The sequence below is a fragment of the Oncorhynchus mykiss genome, chromosome 26 (assembly GCF_013265735.2).
Source record: "Oncorhynchus mykiss isolate Arlee chromosome 26, USDA_OmykA_1.1, whole genome shotgun sequence".
NCBI classification, from domain to species: domain Eukaryota; kingdom Metazoa; phylum Chordata; class Actinopteri; order Salmoniformes; family Salmonidae; genus Oncorhynchus; species Oncorhynchus mykiss.
The window spans coordinates 42031610-42053709 of NC_048590.1; the positions used below are offsets into that span (position 1 = coordinate 42031610).

Below are 22100 nucleotides of genomic sequence, written 5' to 3' on the forward strand. Positions count from 1 at the left end.
GAAATGGCCTGTCGTGGGTAGTGTGATGCTGAAGGGAGGGGATGAGCTAGACTAGTGGAAATGGTCTGTCGTGGGTAGAGTGATGCTGATGGGAGGGGATGGGCTGGACTAGTGGAAATGGTCTGTCGTGGTTAGTGTGATGCTGATGGGAGGGGATGAGCTAGACTAGTGGAAATGGCCTGTCGTGGGTAGAGTGATGCTGATGGGAGGGGATGAGCTAGTCTAGTGGAAATGGCCTGTCGTGGGTAGAGTGATGCTGATGGGAGGGGATGGGCTGGACCAGTGGAAATGGCCTGTCGTGGGTAGAGTGATGCTGATGGGAGGGGATGGGCTGGACCAGTGGAAATGGCCTGTCGTGGGTAGAGTGATGCTGATTGGAGGGGATTAGCTGGACTAGTGGAAATGGTCTGTAGTGAGTAGAGTGATGCTGATGGGAGGGGATGAGCTGGACTAGTGGAAATGGTCTGTCGTGGGTAGTGTGATGCTGATAGGAGGGGATGAGCTGGACTAGTGGAAATGGTCTGTCGTGGGTAGAGTGATGCTGATGGGAGGGGATGAGCTGGACTAGTGGAAATGGTCTGTCGTGGGTAGTGTGATGCTGATGGGAGGGGATGAGCTGGACTAGTGGAAATGGTCTGTCGTGGGTAGTGTGATGCTGATGGGAGGGGATGGGCTGGACTAGTGGAAATGGTCTGTCGTGGGTAGAGTGAAGCTGAAGGGAGGGGATGGGCTGGACTAGTGTGAAGGGACTTTCAGCTGTGACTCAAGCAGCAGCTGCTGGGTGGGACAGCCCAGACTGAAATAGACTCACAGTGCCACAACATCCACACTTACACTTGGCATAGAGGGGGAGAGAGAGAGAGAGAGTATGGGAAAGAGAGAGAGAGAGTATGGGAAAGGGAGAGAGAGCGATGTATAGGAAAGAGAGAGAGAGAGAGAGTATGGGAAAGAGAGAGAGAGAGTATGGGAAAGGGAGAGAGAGCGATGTATAGGAAAGAGAGAGAGAGAGTATGGGAAAGAGAGAGAGAGAGTATGGGAAAGGGAGAGAGACCGATGTATAGGAAAGAGAGAGAGTGGGAAAGAGAGAGAGAGAGATGTATGGGAAAGAGAGAGAGAGTGATATATGGGAAAGAGAGAGAGTGGGAAAGAGAGAGAGAGAGTGGGAAAGAGAGAGAGAGAGTATGGGAAAGAGAGAGAGAGCGATGTATGGGAAAGAGAGAGAGTGGGAAAGAGAGAGAGAGAGTGGGAAAGAAAGAGAGAGAGAAAGATAAGCATAGGCAGGAGATAGATAACACTAGAGAGAGAGGGTTTGTGTATGTGTTCACGTGTGAGTGTGTGTAAGAAAGAGAGAGAGATAATACAATTCCTTGGACCAATTTGAAGTGCCTCTGTCTCACAGTAGGAAAGGCAGTTTTGACATTGTACACTGTCTCTGTTTTGACTGGATTATAACATGACTATTCTCTGATGTAAAAATAGCCTTCAACAATGGGTTCTGGGAAATAAAAGCAATCCTACAGAGGGACAATATTAAATTATATTACTACTTGGGAATTACAATGAATATCTCTATCGGTTCTTCCTGTATTTTATCAGCAGATCACCCCAGTATCGATGCAAAGAATAGTGAGGTATTACTATTACTGTAGCCTGTAACTTAATGTTAATTACAGTTAAAGTATTTTATATACATTGTATGTTGTGAGCAGTAGGACCAAATCTTTTGCTATAACCCCATCTCGCTCCCAATTGAAATTCATGCAGCGTACAAACAACACCCAGGGCTGGCTATAGGCTACAATACCGTACAACTGCATCACCTCAAATGAGTTATGTGCTAGTTCTAACCTCAGACAACTGTTAGAGCACAGATCAACCTGCCCGCCACACCCTTTCCTCCAGACAGACATGCTGCTTCTCTCCTTTATGAATTATCTCAGCTATTCCAACCTTCTTCCTCATCCCTCCCCTCCTTACCATCCCTCAATCCCTCCAACATACACACTTCTGCATGCCCAGACAGACAGACAGACAGACAGACACAGACAGACAGACAGACAGACAGACAGACAGACAGACACACACACACACACACACACACACACACACACACACACACACACACACACACACACACACACATACACACACACACACACACACACACACACACACACACACACACACACACACACACACACACACACACACACACACACACACACGGCAGCTGGCCAAGGTCAGTGGGCTGTCCACAGCGTGTATGTGTTTCTGAGAGGCTGAAGCATTAACACCCTCTCTATAAACAGTAGAGTCAAATCAGAATAGTTTTCAACTGTTGTTTTGTAATTGGATCCTATTAACTGGGATTCCATGGGGGAATTACTGTCATTTGTCTCTTCCAAGTATACAGGTCAGAGAGTTAAGGGGCAGGGTGGTGTGATATTCTTTATTTTACAATCCCAAGATAAATATATTTAAAGATATGTGCATTATCCAGAGCCATATACTATAAATACAACTCTGGTGATAACCTTTAGTTAACCATTAGTTAATAATTAGTTATTGATTAGTTAACATTAGTTAATCATTAGTTAACCACTAACTAACTATTAGTTAATCATTAGTTAACCATTAGTTAACCATTCATTAATTATGAGTTGACCATTAGTTAGCCATTAGTGAACTATTAGTTAATAATTCGTTAACCATTAGTTAACTACTAGTTAACCATTAGTTAACTATTAATTTTGTAATCTGAAGTCTTTTAGTCTTTTCTTCTGTAGAGAGTGTCACTGACCGAAGTGGGTGTTACTCATGGAGATTCTTTAGTCAGAATAGAATATCCCGTTGTTCAACTGTCCCAGGGTCTCCTTTATGAAATGTTCTTAGACTTATACAACCTTTTCTGTGTACAATAGTTTCTTAAAATATGAGAAAATCAGGTTTATCTAATGGATACACCGATGAATAAAGTTGTGTTGTTCACAAATTAGCATTTATAAATTACACAATTTAATTGACATTTTTCACACAATTTCATTCACATTGTTGCTATGGATGAAGGTTTTTATAAATGCGTCCCCAGGACCCTTAAGCTGCTATTTCTGAGCTCAGATCCTATTGTCTGTCTGAATGGTCTTGTCCTTCTCTAAAGACATCTTAACTTCTGTTTCCATCAGATTTCTCTATTGACTGGGCCCAGCCCCTCTGGCTGACATCAGAACCTGGGTAGGATTTGTGTGTGTGTGTATATCCATGTGTGCCTTCCTGCATGTGTGTATGCGTACTTTAGCGTGTGTGTGTGTGTGTGTGTGTGTGTGTGTGTGCATGGTGCAGCACCCAGCAGAGCAACAGATCAAAGGGACCGGACCAGAGGAGACTCTCTCTGCTGATCTACGGTCCTCGGTCCTCCTCATGTGTCAACTGCAGGGGACCAGAGGAGCAGATCAATAACCGGACTCTGAATTATTAATCAGACGTTATAATGCTGAAAAGACTGATGATGTCTTCACAAGGACTGGGATTTTACCAGAGTGATACGTTTTTGACAGTACGGCACTTAACAATGATTAAAAACCTAACGGCATGCTCTATAATGACTCTATGTCTTTGTCCCAAATAGCAACCTATTTCCTATAGTGCACTACTTAGACCAGGTTTTTTTCCCTTAGCCTGTAGTCAATAACTTACAGTAATGGTAATGTAGAGGTAAGTAGATTTATATGATTGTAATTGAGCACTAAATACACTGTGTGGATATGAGTGAGCTTTACATTACATTTTTTAAATCATGTATTTGAATGAATAGCTAAGGCATGGGCTCTTTGTTAGTCCATTTTTCTGCTTCCTATCTCCTTGCCTCCTTTTCAACTGTAGTGGAGGAGAAAGTCCCTCAGACCTTCTCATCCAATGCCTTTTGAGAAGGAGGCAAGACGAGAGGATGTGAGGAATCGGGGAAGGATACATTGAAAAAGAGCCATGATGATTTGAAGTGTGAATAAACTAGAATAGAAATCAATGTAGCTGTAGATGCAGTGGAGGAAAAAGTACCCAAATGTCATACTTGAGTAAAAGTAAAGATACCTTGATAGAAAATGACTCAAGTAAAAGTGAACGTCACTCAGGAAATATTACTTGATTAAAATTCTAAAAGTATCGGATTTTAAATATACTTAAGTATCAAAAGTAAATGTTATTGCTAAAATATACTTAAGTATCAAAAGTAAATGTTATTGCTAAAATATACTTAAGTATCAAAAGTAAATGTTATTGCTAAAATATACTTAAGTATCAAAAGTAAATGTAAATGGTAAAATATACTTAAGTATCAAAAGTAAAAGTACAATTATAATCATTTAAAATTCCTAATATTACGCAAACCAGATGGCACCATTTTATTTTGTATTATTTGTATTACGGATAGCCAGGGGTACACTTCAACACTGACAACATTACAAATGAAGCATGTGTGTTTATTGAATCAGAGATCAGAGACAGTAAGGGAGGTACTCTTCATAGGTGTGTGAATTAGACAATGTTTTTGTCCTGCTAAGAATACAAAATCTAATAGTACTTTTGGGTGTCAGGGAAAATGTATGTAGCTAAAACTACATCATTGTCATTAGGAATGTAGTAAAGTAAAAGTAAAAGTTGTCAAAAATAAAAATAGTAAAGTAAAGATACCCCAAAAAACAACTTAAGTAGTACTTTAAAGTATTTTTACTTAAGTACTTTACACCACTATGTAGATGTTGTATAGAAAAACCAAGAACCGGCCACTATAGAACAGGAATCATTCTGGCGTTCTACCCGGTCAGCATTATGATCAAACAGTAGAATGGAGGGAGAGGTAGAAGGAAAGTGTGATCATGGTGTTATAAAATGACATCTCAAAGCCAGAGAAAGACAGCTTTACTGACACCGTGATACCATGTTACATAGTGAGGTTTGTCTGCGTTCCCAAAGGAGGGTGTTTGTTTGTGTCTGTGCGTGTCTGTGTGTGTACGTGAGTGTACGTGCGTGCATGCGTGCATATGTGAATTCATACACAGCAGCCTCACTAAAGGCTGTGGGTGTGTGTGTGTGTGTGTGTGTGTGTTTATGTGTGTGTGTGTGTGTGTGTTTATGTGTGTGTGTGTGTGTGTGTGTGTGTGTACGTGTGTGTGTGTGTGTGTGTGTGTGTGTGTGTGTGTGTGTGTGTGTGTGTGTGTGTGTGTGTGTGTGTGTGTGTGTTCTAATGAGCTGGGGTTTAAATGTGGAGCTCAGCTCTTCTGTGTCAGCCTCTCTTCTCTGGCGGCCATCCATCCCTCATCACTTCCTGCCTGTCGCTTCCCCTGGTTACAGTGTCCGTTATTCCTCAGACGCCCAGTCAGCACTGCAGGTGCTGTGTGTGTGTGTCATATTGCGTAGCATCTCAACATTTTAAAGATGCTTCCTCACTGATTTAGTGGTCCTTATTTCCCAGAAAGACAGACGGATAGATATAGAGACAAACAGGCAGAAACAGACAGACAGAGAGACAAACTGACAGACAGAAAGAGAGACAGACATACAGACGAACAGACAGACAGACGGACCGAGACAGACGGACGGACGGGTGGCCAAACAGAGAGACAGAGAGACCGACAGACAGACAGAGAGACAGAGAGATGGACAGACAGAGAGACAGACAGACGGACAGACAGAGAGACGGACAGACAGACAGACGGACGGACGGACGGACGGACAAACAGAGAGACAGAGAGACAGAGAGACGGACAGACAGAGAGACCGATAGACAGACAGACAGAGAGACGGACAGACAGAGAGACCGACAGACAGACAAACAGAGAGACAGAGAGACGGACAGACAGAGAGACAGACAGACGGACAGAGAGGCAGATGGACAGACAGAGAGAGAGACAGTCGATCAGTCGATCTCTCAATCCCTCAATATGCAATCAGTTAGTGGATAACATAGGGAAGGAGTTCCAGACATGTCGTCTCCAACAGCATTGAGCTCCACTGCCACTATTGGCTCCAGTTCCCCTGAGAGCTCTGCAAGACGGTGAGGATGGAGACAGCCCGGCTTTGTGTTTACGCCATCAGTCTGTACTGTAGCACTGTTGATCCTTAATTCATTGAGCGGTGTGGTGGTGACAGCTGTGTGTGTGAAGACCGCCCCTGCCTCCCCTGGCCCTCGCTCCTTTCCCCTCCTCTCCCCCTGCCTCCCCCTCCTCTCCCCCTTGCCTACCCTCCTCTCCCCTCCTCTCCCCCTGCCTCCCCCTCCTCTCCCCCTTGCCTACCCTCCTCTCCCTTCTTCTCCCCCCTACGTCCCCCTCCTCTCCCCCTGCTTACCATCTTCTCCTCTCCTCTCTCCCCTGCCTCCCCTCCTCTACCCTCTTCTCCTCCAGGACAGTAAGTGATTGTCTATGTTACCAGATTCTCCCTGAGCAACATCAGTCAGAGGTTGTGTCCCAAATGGCACCCTATTCCCTATATAGTGCACTACTTTTGACAAGCAGAGCCATATGGGCCCTGGTCAAAAGTAGTGCACAACATAGAGAATATGGTTCCATTTGGGACACAGACAGTCAGTCCATGGTAAAGGAAGTAATACAGTAGACTGATATTCACTTACTAATGAGCAGACGATGACGGGTAGGTTGATTACATACGTGAATGTGCTGGTGTCCATTTCATTGTGACGTTATGCTGTCTGTCAATTAAAATGAATCTAAACCATTTGAAATGAGGGGGTGTTGTTTATGCTATCTCATGGAACACTCCTAGACGTTACAAGCCGAAGTAGAAAGAATGACAACAAATGGTCGGTAAGAGGAGACAAGGAACTATGTCCCCTTAATCATGTTTGGCCACTTCCTTGCTGGTTGCATCTCAAAGACAGCGCCCGAGGCTTGACATAATAAAAATAACGAACTCAATAAGGAATTAATCAAATGTGATGTGGGTTTTCGTTTAACGCCTGGTTGTCTCACTAGCCAACAGAGTCCATCACCAGCATGACCTCTACTGTCACACTGAAGCAGATCATTACATCTCCACACAGAGACACCACTGACCTCTCTGTCTCTAGGAGTCTGTCTGTCTGTCTGTCTGTCTGTCTGTCTGTCTGTCTGTCTGTCTGTCTGTCTGTCTCTCTCTCTTTCTCTCTCTCTCTCTCTCTCTCTCGCTCTCTGTCTGTCTGTCTGTCTGTCTGTCTGTCTGTCTGTCTGTCTGTCTGTCTGTCTCTCTCTCTCTCTCTCTCTCTCTGTGTGTCTGTGTGTTTTGGAAACCGTGGCTGATTTCAAATCAAATTGTATTAGTCACGTGCCGAAAACAACAGACCTTACAATGAAATGCTTACTTACGAGCCCCTAACCAACAATGCAGTTTAAAAAAATAACAGACCTTACAATGAAATGCTTACTTACGAGCCCCTAACCAACAATGCAGTTTAAAAAATAACAGACCTTAAAATGAAATGCTTACTTACGAGCCCCTAACCAACAATGCAGTTTAAAAAAATAACAGACCTTACAATGAAATGCTTACTTACGAGCCCCTAACCAACAATGCAGTTTAAAAAAATAACAGACCTTACAATGAAATGCTTACTTACGAGCCCCTAACCAACAATGCAGTTTAAAAAAATAACAGACCTTACAATGAAATGCTTACTTACGAGCCCCTAACCAACAATGCAGTTTAAAAAAATAACAGACCTTACAGTGAAATGCTTACTTACGAGCCCCTAACCAACAATGCAGTTTAAAAAAATAACAGACCTTACAGTGAAATGCTTACTTACGAGCCCCTAACCAACAATGCAGTTTAAAAAAATAACAGACCTTACAGTGAAATGCTTACTTACGAGCCCCTAAACAACAATGCAGTTTAAAAAAATAACAGACCTTACAGTGAAATGCTTACTTACGAGCCCCTAAACAACAATGCAGTTTAAAAAAATATGAATAAGAATAAGAAATAAGATTAACAGTGTCAGTGGTCCTGTCTAGGTGTGTCAGCAGTCCTATCTAGTTGAGCGTGTGTGTGTGTGTGTGTGTGTGTGTGTGTGTGTGTGTGTGTGTGTGTGTGTGTGTGTGTGTGTGTGTGTGTGTGTGTGTGTGTGTGTGTGTGTGTGTGTGTGTGTGTGTGTGTGTGTGTGTGTGTGTGTGTGTGTGTGTGTGTGTGTGAGAGAAAGAGCGAGAGCATGTCTGTGTGTGCCTGTGTGTGTGGCTCCTCTAATGCAGTGAGGCAGAGTGAAAATAAATCTGGGTCTAGAGCAAGAAGGACGCTGGCTCCCTTTCAGGACATATGTCCCACAACAGAGGGCCAGTGCCATCTCCCCCTGCCCTCCGTGATCCTCCATGGTCCCTACCAAGACTAGCCAGCCTTCCATGTCTGCCAGGGAGAACCTTAGCCTGGGGGAGTCTGTCTGTAAGGCAGTGGGGTATTCATGGATCAACCAATGGTTAAAGCATAGTCATGCAGGTAAACTAAGTCACTAGTGCTGTTACAGTAAACACTATGTTGCAATTCTGACTCTGACTCTGACTCTGAGTCCATTTTTCAGATGTATGTTTGGCAGTGAGGGATAAATACAGACACGTTAGTCAGTAGGAGAAAACCTTTCTGTTTCTGTCACTGCGACCACACCACTCCACATGCTGCAAGACAGAAATCTCACACAGAAAACAAACATTCCTAAGTACTGCTTTAAACTGGATCTATCACGACACAAGATGAGACCCAGATGCAGACACAGGAGGCAAATGGTTGGAGTCTTACAATCTTTATTAATCCAAAGGGGTAGGCAAGAGAATGGTCGTGGACAGGCAAAAAGGTCAAAACCAGATGAGAGTCCAGACGACTGGCACAGAGAGACAGGAGACACAGGGATAAATACACTGGCACAGAGAGACAGGAGACACAGGGATAAATACACTGGGGAAAATAATCAACACCTGGAGGGGGTGGAGACAATCACAAGGACAGGTGAAACAGATCAGGACGTGACAGGATCTGCTTTAGCTGAATTAAAAAGGTAGCACTCAACCAAACTGGATATCTGGTGATATCTGGTGAGGAAGGGCCTCGACTGATATAGCTGTGTTCCTTGGTATCCTTGTACCATGTAGCGCCAGCTGTGTCAGCGGTCCTGTCTAGTTGAGTCAGTGGTCATATCGAGTTGAGTCAGTGGTCCTGTCTAGTTGAGTCAGTGGTCATATCGAGTTGAGTCAGTGGTCCTGTCTAGTTGAGTCAGTGGTCATATCGAGTTGAGTCAGTGGTCCTGTCTAGGTGTGTCAGCAGTCCTGTCTAGTTGAGTCAATGGTCCTGTCTAGGTGTGTCAGCAGTCCTGTCTAATTGAGTCAGCAGTCCTATCTAGTTGAGTCAGTGGTCCTGTCTAGGTGTGTCAGCAGTCCCGTCTAATTGAGTCAGCAGTCCTATCTAGTTGAGTTAGTGGTCCTGTCTAGGTGTGTCAGCAGTCCTGTCTAATTGAGTCAGCAGTCCTATCTAGTTGAGTCAGTGGCCTGTCTAGGTGTGTCAGCAGTCCTGTCTAATTGAGTCAGCAGTCCTATCTAGTTGAGTCAGTGGCCTGTCTAGGTGTCCTTATTTTACATCTCTACATCTCTTGTTGCTATTTATTTTAAATGCACTCACTGTAGCACTTTGAGATAGTTTTTCAATGAAAAGCCATTATAAATGAAATGAGATGTATTATTATTATTAATGTCAAACGGTACTGATAAATGGTTTCTAATCGACCTGGCCCGGGTATCCTGGAAGGATATTGACCTCATCCCGTCAGTAGAGGATGCCTGGTTGTTCTTTAAAAGTGCTTTACTCACCATCTTAAATAAGCATGCCCCATTCAAAAAAAATGTAGAACTAAGAACAGATATAGCCCTTGGTTCACTCCAGACTTGACTGCCCTTGACCAGCACAAAAACACCCTGTGGCGTACTGCATTAGCATCGAATAGTCCCCACGATATGCAACTTTTCAGGAAAGTCAGGAACCAATACACACAGTCAGTTAGGAAAGCAAAGGCTAGCTTTTTCAAACAGAAATTTGCATCCTACAGCACTAATTCCAAAATGTTCTGGGACACTGTAAAGTCCATGGAGAATAAGAGCACCTCCTCCCAGCTGCCCTCTGCATTGAGACGAGGAAACTGTCCCCACTGATAAATCCATGATAATCAAGAATTTCAATAAGCATTTCTCTACGGCTGGCCATGCTTTCCACCTGGCTACCCCTACCCCAGCCAACAGCTCTGCACCCCCCGCCTGAACTGGTTACAGACCTATATCCATCCTGCCCTGCCTTTCTTAAATCTTTTGAAAGCCAAGTGAACAACAGATCACCAACCATTTTGAATTCCACCGTTCCTTCTCCGCTATGCAATCTGGTTTCCGAGCTGGTCACGGGTGCACCTCAGCCATGCTCAAGGTCCTAAACGATATCATAACCACCATCGATAAAAGACTGTACTGTGCAGCCGTCTTCATCGACCTGGCCAAGACTTTCGACTCTGTCAATCAATGTATTCAGTGATTGACAGACTAAATAGCAGACTAAATAGCCTTGGTTTCTCAAATGACTGCCTCGCCTGGTTCACCAACTACTTCTCAGATAGAGTTCAGTGTGTCAAATCGGAGGGCCTGTTGTTCGGACCTCTGGCAGTCTCTATGGGGGTGCCACAGGGTTCAATTCTCAGGCCGACTCTTTTCTCTGTATATATGATGTCGCTCTTGCTGCGATTGATTCTTTGATCCACCTCTATGCAGACGACACCATTCTGTATACTTCTAGCCCTTCTTTGGACACTGTGTTAACAAACCTCCAAACGTGCTTCAATGCCACACAACACTCCTTCCGTTGCCTCCAACTGCTCATAAATGCTAGTAAAACTAATTGCATGCTCTTCAACCGATCGCTGCCCGCACCTGCCCGACTAGCATCACTAATCTGGACGGTCCTGACTTAGAATATGTGGACAACTATAAATACTTAGATGTCTGGTTAGACTGTAAACTCTCCTTCCAGACTCACATTAAGCATCTCCAAATCAACAAAGCCTCCTTCACTCATGCTGCCAAACATACCCTCGTAAAACTGTCTATCCTACCAATCCTTCACTACGGCGATGTCATTTACAAAATAGCAAATTTGATGCAGTCTATCACAGTGCCATCTGTTTTGTCACCAAAGCCCCATACACTACCCACCACTGCGACCTGTATGCTCTCGTTGGCTGGTCCTCTCTACATATTTGTCGCCAAACCCACTGGCTCCAGGTCATCTATAAGTCTTTGCTAGGTAAAGCTCCACCTTATCTCAGCTCACTGGTCACCATAGCAACAACTACTCGTAGCACACTCTCCAGCAGTTATATTTCACTGGTCATCCCCAAAGCCAACACTGCCTTTTGCCTCCGTTTCTTTCCAGTTCTCTGCTGCCAATGAGTGGAACGAATTGCAAAAATCACTGAAGTTGGAGACTTATATATCCCTCACTAACTTTAAGTGTCAGCTGTCAGAGCAGCTTACCGATCACTGCAGCTGTACACAGCCCATCTGTAAATAGCCCATCCAACCAATTACCTACCTCATCCCCATATTTGTTTTGTTTTTCTGCACTTTTGCACACCAGTATTTCTACTTGCACATCCTCATCTGCACATATATCACTCCAGTGTAAATTGCTAAATTGTAATTACTTCACCACTATTGGCCTATTTATTGCCTTACCTCCTTACTTCATTTGCACACGCTGTATACAGATGTTTCTATTGTGTTATTGACTGTACGTTTGTTTGTCCCATGTGTAACTGTGTTGTCTGTTCACACTGCTTTACTTTATCTTGGCCAGTTCGCAGTTTTAAATGAGAACTCTTTATCAACTGGCCTACCTGGTTACATAAAGGTGAAATATATATATATTTTAAAATGGTACCAGTGTGGAAGCATCGATGTACTGTATCTTTCTCCCACCATACTACAGGTATGAAGGCTCTGACCTGGGAATGGTATGATCTGGATCTAAATCCATCTCTCTTTTCTCAGGAACTGGAGCTGTCCAGCTGTTTCAGTCCTCCATACACGCTCTTCAGAAAATATTCTATGGGCGAAGTTATACTAAAATGAGGAAAAGAGATGCACAACAAATATATAGGGGCAATAGATTTATCCAGAAATCGGGGAATGATTAGGCTACACTGATGATGATTCTATCTGTCCAGCAAAATCAACAATTTATTTGAGAAACCACAATCTTTTGGGTAAGACCCTTCAGACCTTAGTACACACTTCAGTTGATAGCCAATCACAAGTGAAGTGTGCTTCCTTCAGCCCCTTGTTAGCATAATGATTGTATTAATCTGCAGATTTACACTTGAAGCCAAATGGCAGTTCAAAACTGAAATGCCAAAATGCCAAAGCCAATAATAATGAAGCATTTGCTTTATATTGAATTGCCATTGTCCTCCATGAGAGGCTGGGTATTTACACATGCCTGAGACAGTCGAGACGGCCATGATGACTATGCACTACTCTACCAGGCAGCTCAGTATTAGTATTCTAGTCACAGACGAGGGAGGGAGAGAATGAGGGAGAGGAGGAGAGGAAGGAGGAGGGAGAGAAGGGGGGCACAAGCAACATAAGCTATTGACTGCTCCTGCATTATCTTGAAAGCACAGAGAGTGAAGAAGTAGCAGTCTCTCTTCTGTCCAACAGGTTAAGGCAAGTTGACAATAGTTTTAATTGTCTGAAATGCAGTGGACCAATTGAATTGCAACAACAAATGGCAACAAGCTGAATTACTAGCACAGGTGACACTGAAAAGAGCATAACAAACAACACTGACAAATAAAAATCTAATTGAACGTTTGTGTGAGCATGGAGTAGCTCTCAATAATGGGACCTGGCATGTTCTTTTGGTTAGAGATGATCGAGGCAGACACTTCTACGTCTCTCTCTGTCAATCATCCTATGTGTGATGTGTTTATTAGCAAGATGATTCTCAGGAAGATGACTCTAGACTGTTCTGACTTAGAATACGTGGACAACTATAAATACCTAGGTGTCTGGCTAGACTGTAAAATCTCCTTCCAGACTCACATTTCGCATCTCCAATCCAAAGTTAAATCTAGAATTGGCTTCCTATTTAGCAACAAAGCCTCCTTCACTCATGCTGCCAAACATACCCTCGTAAAACTGACTATCCTACCGATCCTTGACTTTGGCGATGTCATTTACAAAATAGTCTCCAACACTCTACTCAGCAAATGTGATACAGTCTATCACAGTGTCGACCCAAACTGTACTGTGCTGTCTCAGATGTTTTCATTTCACCTTGTCCTTTACAGAATGGTTCTACTTTAGCAACAATGGTGGATATGTAACCAGCTCAGTAAAGCACTAAAGTCCAGCTCAGCTTTGTTCAGCTCAGCTCAGCTCGGTTCAGCTCAGCTCAGCTCGGTTCAGCTCAGCTCAGCTTGGTTCAGCTCAGCTCAGCTCGGTTCAGCTCAGCTCAGCTCAGCTCAGCTCGGTTCAGCTCAGCTCGGTTCAGGTCAGCTCAGCTCGGTTCAGCTCAGCTCAGCTCGGTTCAGCTCAGCTCGGTTCAGCTCAGTTCAGCTCGGTTCAGCTCAGCTCAGCTCGGTTCAGCTCAGCTCAGCTCAGCTCAGCTCGGTTCAGCTCAGCTCAGCTCGGTTCAGCTCAGCTCAGCTCAGCTCGGTTCAGCTCAGCTCAGCTCGGTTCAGCTCAGCTCAGCTCGGTTCAGCTCAGCTCGGTTCAGTTCAGCTCAGCTCGGTTCAGCTCAGCTCGGTTCAGCTCAGCTCAGCTCGGTTCAGCTCAGCTCGGTTCAGCTCAGCTCAGCTCGGTTCAGCTCAGTTCAGCTCGGTTCAGCTCGGTTCAGCTCAGCTCAGCTCGGTTCAGCTCAGCTCGGTTCAGCTCAGCTCAGCTCGGTTCAGCCCAGTAGTTTGAAAAGGGAAATAGACATTGAACATTTTGGCATGAATAGAAATCTCTTGTCCCAGTTAGTTTTTTATTTACCTCAGTAAGGTCTTACATATGGTTTAGGCATTGATGATCACTGTCTTGTCTGTATAATTATGATCTACAGTAACATCTTCTTCCACATGAGTGTGGATGAAGGGAAAGATACGAAGGAGAGGAGGCATATTTAGACTATATTTAGACTATTGAGTTGCACCCCATCATGACCTTAGAGAGTCCATCCTGGTTAGGGTGGGGTTGACAGGAAAGGAGCGATAGCTCGGCAGAGGACTACTGAAGAGCAGTGACACACACACACAAACACAGACACACACACTCTCTCTCTCTCTCCTAGTTTCACTGCATTCAACGTCAAATCGATTTATCCTCTGTGACCTTTCTAAGCCAATGAGAGTCATTTCACGCAATTCCCACCTTCTTCCCACAAGGCTCACTGCTTACTGGTCTGTGAAAGGACTTTCCTAAGGGTCTAATGGAGACCCAGTCAACTTCACACACAATACGAAAAACCAATACACCATGAAATAAAACACAATACATTTCTGGGTACAGTAAATGACCTATAGGAAGCAGAACATACTTCTGACTGAAACAAGCACCCATGTACTGCTATATAGATATGTATTACTATATTCATTATTATGTCATTTGCTCAGCGCCTTCAAATTGTATTGGTCACATTCACGTGATTAGCAGATGTTATTGCGGGTGTAACAAAACGCTTGTTCTTCTAGCTCTGACAGTGCAGTAATATCTAACAAGTAATATCTAACAAATTACACAACATATACCCAATACACACAAATTGAAGTAGGAATGAATTAAGACTATATACTGTACATATGGACGAGCGATGTCAGAGCGGAACGGACTAAGATACAGTAGAATAGTTTCAAAAACAGTATGTACATATGAGATGAGTAATACAAGATATGTAAACATTATTAAGTGAATGAGATACTGTAGAATGGTATAGAAAACAGTATATACACATGAGATGAGTAATACCAGATATGTAAACATTAAGTGACTAAGATACCATAGAATAGTATAGAATACAGTATATACATATGAGATGAGTAATGAAAGATATGTAAACATTATTAAGTGACTAAGATACCATAGAATAGTATAGAATACTGTATATACATATGAGATGAGAAATGCCAGATATGTGAACATTATTAAAGTGACTAGTGTTCCATTCCGTAAAGTGGCCAGTGATTACTAGTCTATGCCTATAGGCAGCAGCCTCTAATGTGCTAGTGATGGCTGTTTAATAGTCTGATGGCCTTGAGATAGAAGCTGTGTTTCAGTCTCTCGGTCCCAGCTTTGATGCACCTGTACTGACCTCACCTTCTGGATGATAGAGGGGTGAACAGGCAGTGGTTCAGGTTGTTGATGTCCTTGATGATATTTTTGGCCTTCCTGTGACATCGGTTGCTGTAGGTGTCATGGAGGGCGGGTAGTTTGCCCCTGGTGATGCGCTGGGCAGATCGCACCACCCTCTGGAGAGCCTTGCGGTTGTGGGCGGTGCAGTTGCCGTACCAAGCGGTGATAAAGCCCGACAGGATGCTTTCAATTGTGCATCTGTAAAAGTTTGTGAGGGTTTTAGGTGACAAGACAAATTTCTTTAGCCTCCTGAGGTTGAAGAGGCTCTGTTGCGCCTTCTTCACCACACTGTCTGTGTGGGTGGTCCATTTCAGTTTGTCAGTGATGTGTACGCCAAGGAACTTGAAGCTTTGATTGATCCCTCTCTCATATTCATCCAAACCAGTGGAGTGAGTCAGACTCGCCTGAGATTTTCGGTCACCGTGGTAACATCGCCTTAGGGGAGCACTGTCCCAACCCAGAAGAAATTAGTCATTGTGATGAATTGATTCCCCCTAACCCTTTAACCAACATCTCTGCAGGGATCCAAATCATGATGACAGTTAAAGAAACACATCTGATAATTCTGGAATTATCTGTTTTCTTTTGGTGTCAGGATCATTGTTAGCCTCCAATACATACAACACATGTTTTGTATTCACAGATAATTCTGGATGAGAGCGTCCGCTAAATGACTAAATGTAAATGTGTGTCTTATAAGAGCTGGTTTGGAACAGACACTTATTCTTAGGTATCTCTTGATGTTGTTGGCCTGTTTGAAGTGCTGACTGTGGGGCAAAGCCTTTGAACCTGACCTTCTAAACCCATTTTATGTTGAGAGATCTGTAGGGACCCTTAAAGGCTGAATATCCATAGTTCTCTCTCTACTTAAACATTAGAGACTTCCCTGTAGCCTCACATTCTCTGTATGTCTCTTTCTCTCTCTACCCCGTCCCTTGCTCTCTTTCTCTCCCTCACTCCCTCTGTATCCTCTTCTCTTTCTTCCTCCAGAAGTTGGTCCTTCCCTGCCTCTTCCTCTCTTTTACACACACCACAGGGTCTTTTCCCACTGCCAAGTGACAGAGACAGCCGCACAGCGCCTCTCCCTGGCTTTAAAGTCCCATAGTCCTCTGGGACTCTGCACTCAGACTCTGTTTCTTCCTGCCTCATTCTGGACACTCATCTCATTCATCTGTAGTTTATGCTTTCTACCATTTGAGTCCTCCCACATTCTCTGGAGTTGGGGGGGGGGGGGGGGGGGGGGGGGGGGGGGGGGGGTAAGAAAACATGGTTCATATTCAATCAAAAAGAAGAGAAGGGCTGAATGGTCATACAAAGTGTTGCACAACGTTTTAACGAGTGCAAGGCTGTAGTGTGGTCATCCGCAGTGCTACTTAAATCATTTAGAAGGATCAACTATAAACACAATTTATTCTAACAATATGATCATCTTTAACAAAACTGGCAAGCATTGGTGCTCTTAATCTCTGTACACATCCAAACACAATCTGAACCAAATCCTCAGATTCTCACTTTCTATATTTGGCCAGCGCTTCTGGTGCAGTGATTAAACTACACACTTCAATTTCCTGGCAGTGTTGATTTAACTCTGCTAGAGCAAACACACCTCCATTCACACGGGTGATGAACTGTTTAGCATGGCAGGTATTCAACTGCATTTTCTATCAAACCTGAGAATATATTAGATGACAATTCACCTGAGTGAGGCCCTCGTTCATGTACTTTATCTGGTTGTCTAAAAGGAACCAATGAACTGAGAGGTTGTAGTTATGACGGTGTGTGCCACATGATGTATTCTTTAGGATGATCATCAGTGAACACTAGTTCCTATAACATATTTAGTGGTAGAAGAGGAATGGAATCAAGAAATACATCAGAAAACAGATCAGAACCTTTGACAGGGGTGTTCAAATCTTACCCTACGACGTCCGGACAACTGCTGCTTTTCTGTTCAAAAAGGTGCTATCTAAAACCTAAACGGGTTCTTCGTCTGTCCACATAGGAGAACCCTTTGAAGCACCATTTTGGTTCCATGTAGAACCTTCTTGGGTTCCATGTAAAACCACAAAGGGTTCTACATGGAACCAAAAAGGTTTCTACCTGAGGTTCTTCTATTGGGACAGCTGAAGAACCCCTTTGGAAACCTTTTTTCTAAGAGTGTACCTGAAAATGACTTGCACCCACCTGGTAGCCCAGGTCTAAATCAGTCCTACTCCCTGATTAGAGGGGAAGAATGAAAGAAAAGCTGTGGAACTGGCTTCGAGGTATAAATGATCATTTGAGGGACCTATACTGAGCATTAATGCAGCACTAAGCATCATTTCAGTTAGTTAGCTTGACTAGTTCTAGTCAGATGATACAGCTAACCTGCATACTGTACACATGAGACAACACATTTAATATACAGCAGTTACCAAACACAGTCCTGGGGAGCCCAAACCTTCTGTTTGTTATTCCCTAGCACTACTGTACACAGCTCATTCAAATAATCAAAGCATGATGATGAGTTCATTATTGGAATCAGCTGTGTCGTGTTAGAGCAAAACCCTAGGACTGAGTTTGGAAACACTGACGTACAAGGTGATAAACTGAAGAACATACAAGGTAATAAACTGAAGAACATACAAGGTGATAAACTGAAGAACATACAAGGTGATAAACTGAAGAACATACAAGGTGATAAACTGAAGAACATACAAGGTGATAAACTGAAGAACATACAATGTGATAAACTGAAGAACATACAAGGTGATAAACTGAAGAACATACAAGGTGATAAACTGAAGAACATACAATGTGATAAACTGAAGAACATACAAGGTGATAAACTGAAGAACATACAAGGTGATAAACTGAAGAACATACAAGGTGATAAACTGAAGAACATACAATGTGATAAACTGAAGAACATACAAGGTGATAAACTGAAGAACATACAAGGTGATAAACTGAAGAACATACAAGGTGATAAACTGAAGAACATACAAGGTGATAAACTGAAGAACATACAAGGTGATAAACTGAAGAACATACAAGGTGATAAACTGAAGAACATACAAGGTGATAAACTGAAGAACATACAAGGTGATAAACTGAAGAACATACAAGGTGATAAACTGAAGAACATACAAGGTGATAAACTGAAGAACATACAAGGTGATAAACTGAAGAACATACAAGGTGATAAACTGAAGAACATACAAGGTGATAAACTGAAGAACATACAAGGTGACAAACTGAATAATATAGAAGCTCTCTCTTATTGTCCCTGCTGTGTTCTGGCACTTGCCAGTAACAGTCTATGGGGGTCTGCCAGTAACAGTCTATGGGGGTCTGCCAGTAACAGTCTATGGGAGTCTGCCAGTAACAGTCTATGGGGGTCTGCCAGCAACAGTCTATGGTGCTCTAACAGTAGCAGTTTATTGGAGTCTGCCAGTAACAATCTATGGTGGTTTGCCAGTAGTAGTCTATGGGGGTCTGCCAGTAGCAGTCTATGGGGGTCTGCCAGTAGTAGTCTATGGGGTCTGCCAGTGGTAGTCTATGGGGGTCTACCAGTAGCAGTCTGGGGGTCTGCCAGTAACAATCTATGGTGGTCTGCCGGTAACAGTCTATGAGGGTCTGCCAGTAGCCGTCTATTAGGGTCTGCCAGTAGCAGACTATGGTGGTCTACCAGTAGCAGTCTATAGGGGTCTGCCAGTAGCCGTCTATGGGGTTCTGCCAGTAACAGTCTATGGTGGTCTAACAGTAGCAGTTTATTGGAGTCCGCCAGTAACAATCTATGGTGGTCTGCCAGTAGTAGTCTATGGGGGTCTGCCAGTAGCCGTCTATGGGGGTCTGCCAGTAGTAGTCTATGGTGGTCTAACAGTAGCAGTTTGTTGGAGTCCGCCAGTAACAATCTATGGTGGTCTGCCAGTAGTAGTCTATGGGGTCTGCCAGTAACAGTCTATGGTGGTCTAACAGTAGCAGTTTGTTGGAGTCCGCCAGTAACAATCTATGGTGGTCTGCCAGTAGTAGTCTATGGGGGTCTGCCAGTAGTAGTCTATGGGGGTCTACCAGTAGCCGTCTATTAGGGTCTGCCAGTAGTAGTCTATGGGGGTCTGCCAGTAGTAGTCTATGGGGGTCTACCAGTAGCCGTCTATGGGGTTCTACCAGTAGCAGTCTGGGGGTCTGCCAGTAACAATCTATGGTGGTCTGCCGGTAACAGTCTATGGGGGTCTGCCAGTAGCCGTCTATAGGGGTCTGAATGTAACAGAACACTAAGCAGTAACAACACAGGAACCCACCGCTGAGTTGAGGTCTTATTCAGTGCTGGCAAGGGTTAATGGTAATGCCACCTGCCAACCTCAGAAATATGGTGTCTTTCTCAAAGCAAAGCCTGGATCCAAGGCTGGGCTGGAGCAGGTCTGAGTTATTGCTCTCTGCCTGAAAACAGGGGGCTCAGGGTGAGCGATGCTATTTTATGCAGACCTCAGCACTGGCGCCTACAAGCCCCATCGTGCTTTAGTCAAGCTTCACTCACCCAAAGAGAGAGAGAGAGAGAGAGAGAGAGAGAGTGTAGAAGAGAGAGACAGAGTGAGAGAGAGACAGAGAGAGAGAGAGAGAGGGGGGGGGCATGGAGGTAGGAGAGAGAGGGTGAGGAGTGAGAGAGGGAGATGAAAGATGTTAGGAAGTGAGAGTAGAGATAAAGACAGAGATATAGAGGAGGTGGGCAGTGAGAGAGTAGAAGAGAGAGAGAGAGAGATAGAGAGAGAGAGAGAGAAGAGAGAGAGGTGGGAGGGAGAGAGGGAGATGAGAGATGGTATGTAAGAGGGAGAGAGAGAAAGTAGGGAGTGTGCAAAGAGAGAGGGACTGTGAGAATAAATCAAATGAGGTGGTGAGATGGAGGGAGGATGACAGAAAGAGAGAGGTGAGAAGGAGGCATTTAATTACTGGTAAAATCATCATTAGTGTAGGACATTTTTTTGTTCATGAGAGAGCTGCAAGTATAGAGGGAGAGTAATAATGTAGGGATGTAAGATAGAGGGGGACAACAAGCAAGGAGATAAAACTGTCAGAGAGACAGATAGAGAGATCCAGGTAGGTAAAACAGTCAAGTAAAGGAATAAGTGTGTGTCAGGTGTTGACAGACAGAGTACCCAAAACAGGCACCCTGACTGCGACAGTGAATCCTAATCAAATGGATTTGGATTGGTGGATTGGTCCAATAGCAACCTGATGTGAGATTATGTAGAGATGGAGGATCAAACAGCGGTATGCAAATGGTGAGCTGTCAGACAAGACATGTAGTCTGGCATACCAAACTAGAACGTCGCTGTGCTCAGTATTCAAATCCACTTCCTGAGGGACAGAGGCTATCATCTTTCCCCATGTAAAAATGTGTTTGTCATGTATGCCCCCCCACTCACACACCTTTTATATTCACCTCAGTAGGATAGGGTTGTGTGTATGACTTGCTTTAGGTTTCACTTCGGTTCTCAATAGATTTATTTTTTTATCAAAGCCTTGCATGGTTATGGTATTTATTTTTAGGTAAGACATATTTTTGATACCCCCATCATTCATATTCCAACCCCTTTAGACAGAGTTGTGTCCCAAGTGGCACTCTATTCCTTTTATAGTGCACTTCTTTTGATCAGGGCTCTCTGATCTGAGTAGTGCACCAAAGTAGTGCAGCTGATGGACAGGTCCACCAGCTGGTCCAACGTGAGGGTGGTGTCTCGGCAGGCCAACCCCCGATGGACGTCCTCGTGCAGACTGCACCGGTAGTGATCGATCAGGTTCCTGTCGTTCCATACCGCGCTGGCGGCCAGGGTCCGGAAGTCCAAAGCGAAATCCTGCGCGCTGCTTGCCCTCTACGTCAGGTGGAACAGACGTTCACCCGCTGCTCGACCCTCAGGCGGGTGGTCAAAAACTAACCGAAAGCGGCGGGTGAACTCTGCGTAATGGTCCAATGCTGCGTCTCCTTCACTCCATACGGCATTTCTTATTCTAGGGCTTTGCCTGAGAGACAGGTGATGAGGGCGGACACGCTCTCACGTCCCGAAGGAGCCGGGTGGACAGTCGCAAGGTAGAGCTCCAGCTGGAGTAGGAACCCCTGGCATCCGGCAGCCGTCCCATCATACTCCCTCGGGAGCGTGAGCCGAATCCCGTTGGGACCGGGTGAAGGAGGGGTGGACAGTGGGGCCTGCTGTTCTTCTAGTGGGGCTGGTGGAGGCGCTGGACGACCTCCTCCTCTCTCACAACAATCCATCGTTTGCAGCACGCGATCCATGGCTGTGCCCAGACGTTGCAACATGGTGGCGTGCTGCTGGACGCGCTCCTCTACTGCCACAGGGAGGGCGTCTGCTCCTGCTGACTCCATTCCAGGTGAGTAATTCTGTCATGCGGTCTGTGTGTAGCTGGTGTAGAGGAGTCAGGTCGCAGGACAGCAGATATGAGTAAATAAACTTACTTTACTCAAAATATACAAATGCGATACAATAAAGAGAGCCCACATTAACGGACCGTACTACATACAAACAATTACTCACAAACAGACATGGTGGAACAGAGGCTTAAATAATGAACAAGTAATAGGGGAATTGAAACCAGGTGTGTAAGACGAAGACAAACCAAATGGAAAATGAAAAGTGGATCGGCGATGGCTAGAAGGCCGGTGACGTCGACCGCCGAATGCCGCCCGAACAAGGAGAGATACCGTCTTCG

General features: G+C 44.4%; 2 protein-coding genes across 5 annotated transcripts in view; one reads left to right on the forward strand and one right to left on the reverse strand.

Annotated features, from left to right (window-relative positions):
• Positions 1-22100, reverse strand: part of LOC110506148 (microtubule-associated protein 1B) — a 70284-nt gene that overhangs the window by 45325 nt on the left and 2859 nt on the right. The window lies entirely within an intron of this gene.
• Positions 21740-22100, forward strand: part of LOC100136262 (TP53-binding protein 1) — a 65083-nt gene continuing 64722 nt past the window's right edge. For all 3 annotated transcript variants that reach the window (XM_036963907.1, XM_036963912.1, XM_036963909.1), the window contains exon 1: positions 21740-21761. The gene's annotated coding sequence lies outside the window, so the exon portion shown is untranslated. The remainder of the gene's footprint in view (positions 21762-22100) is intronic.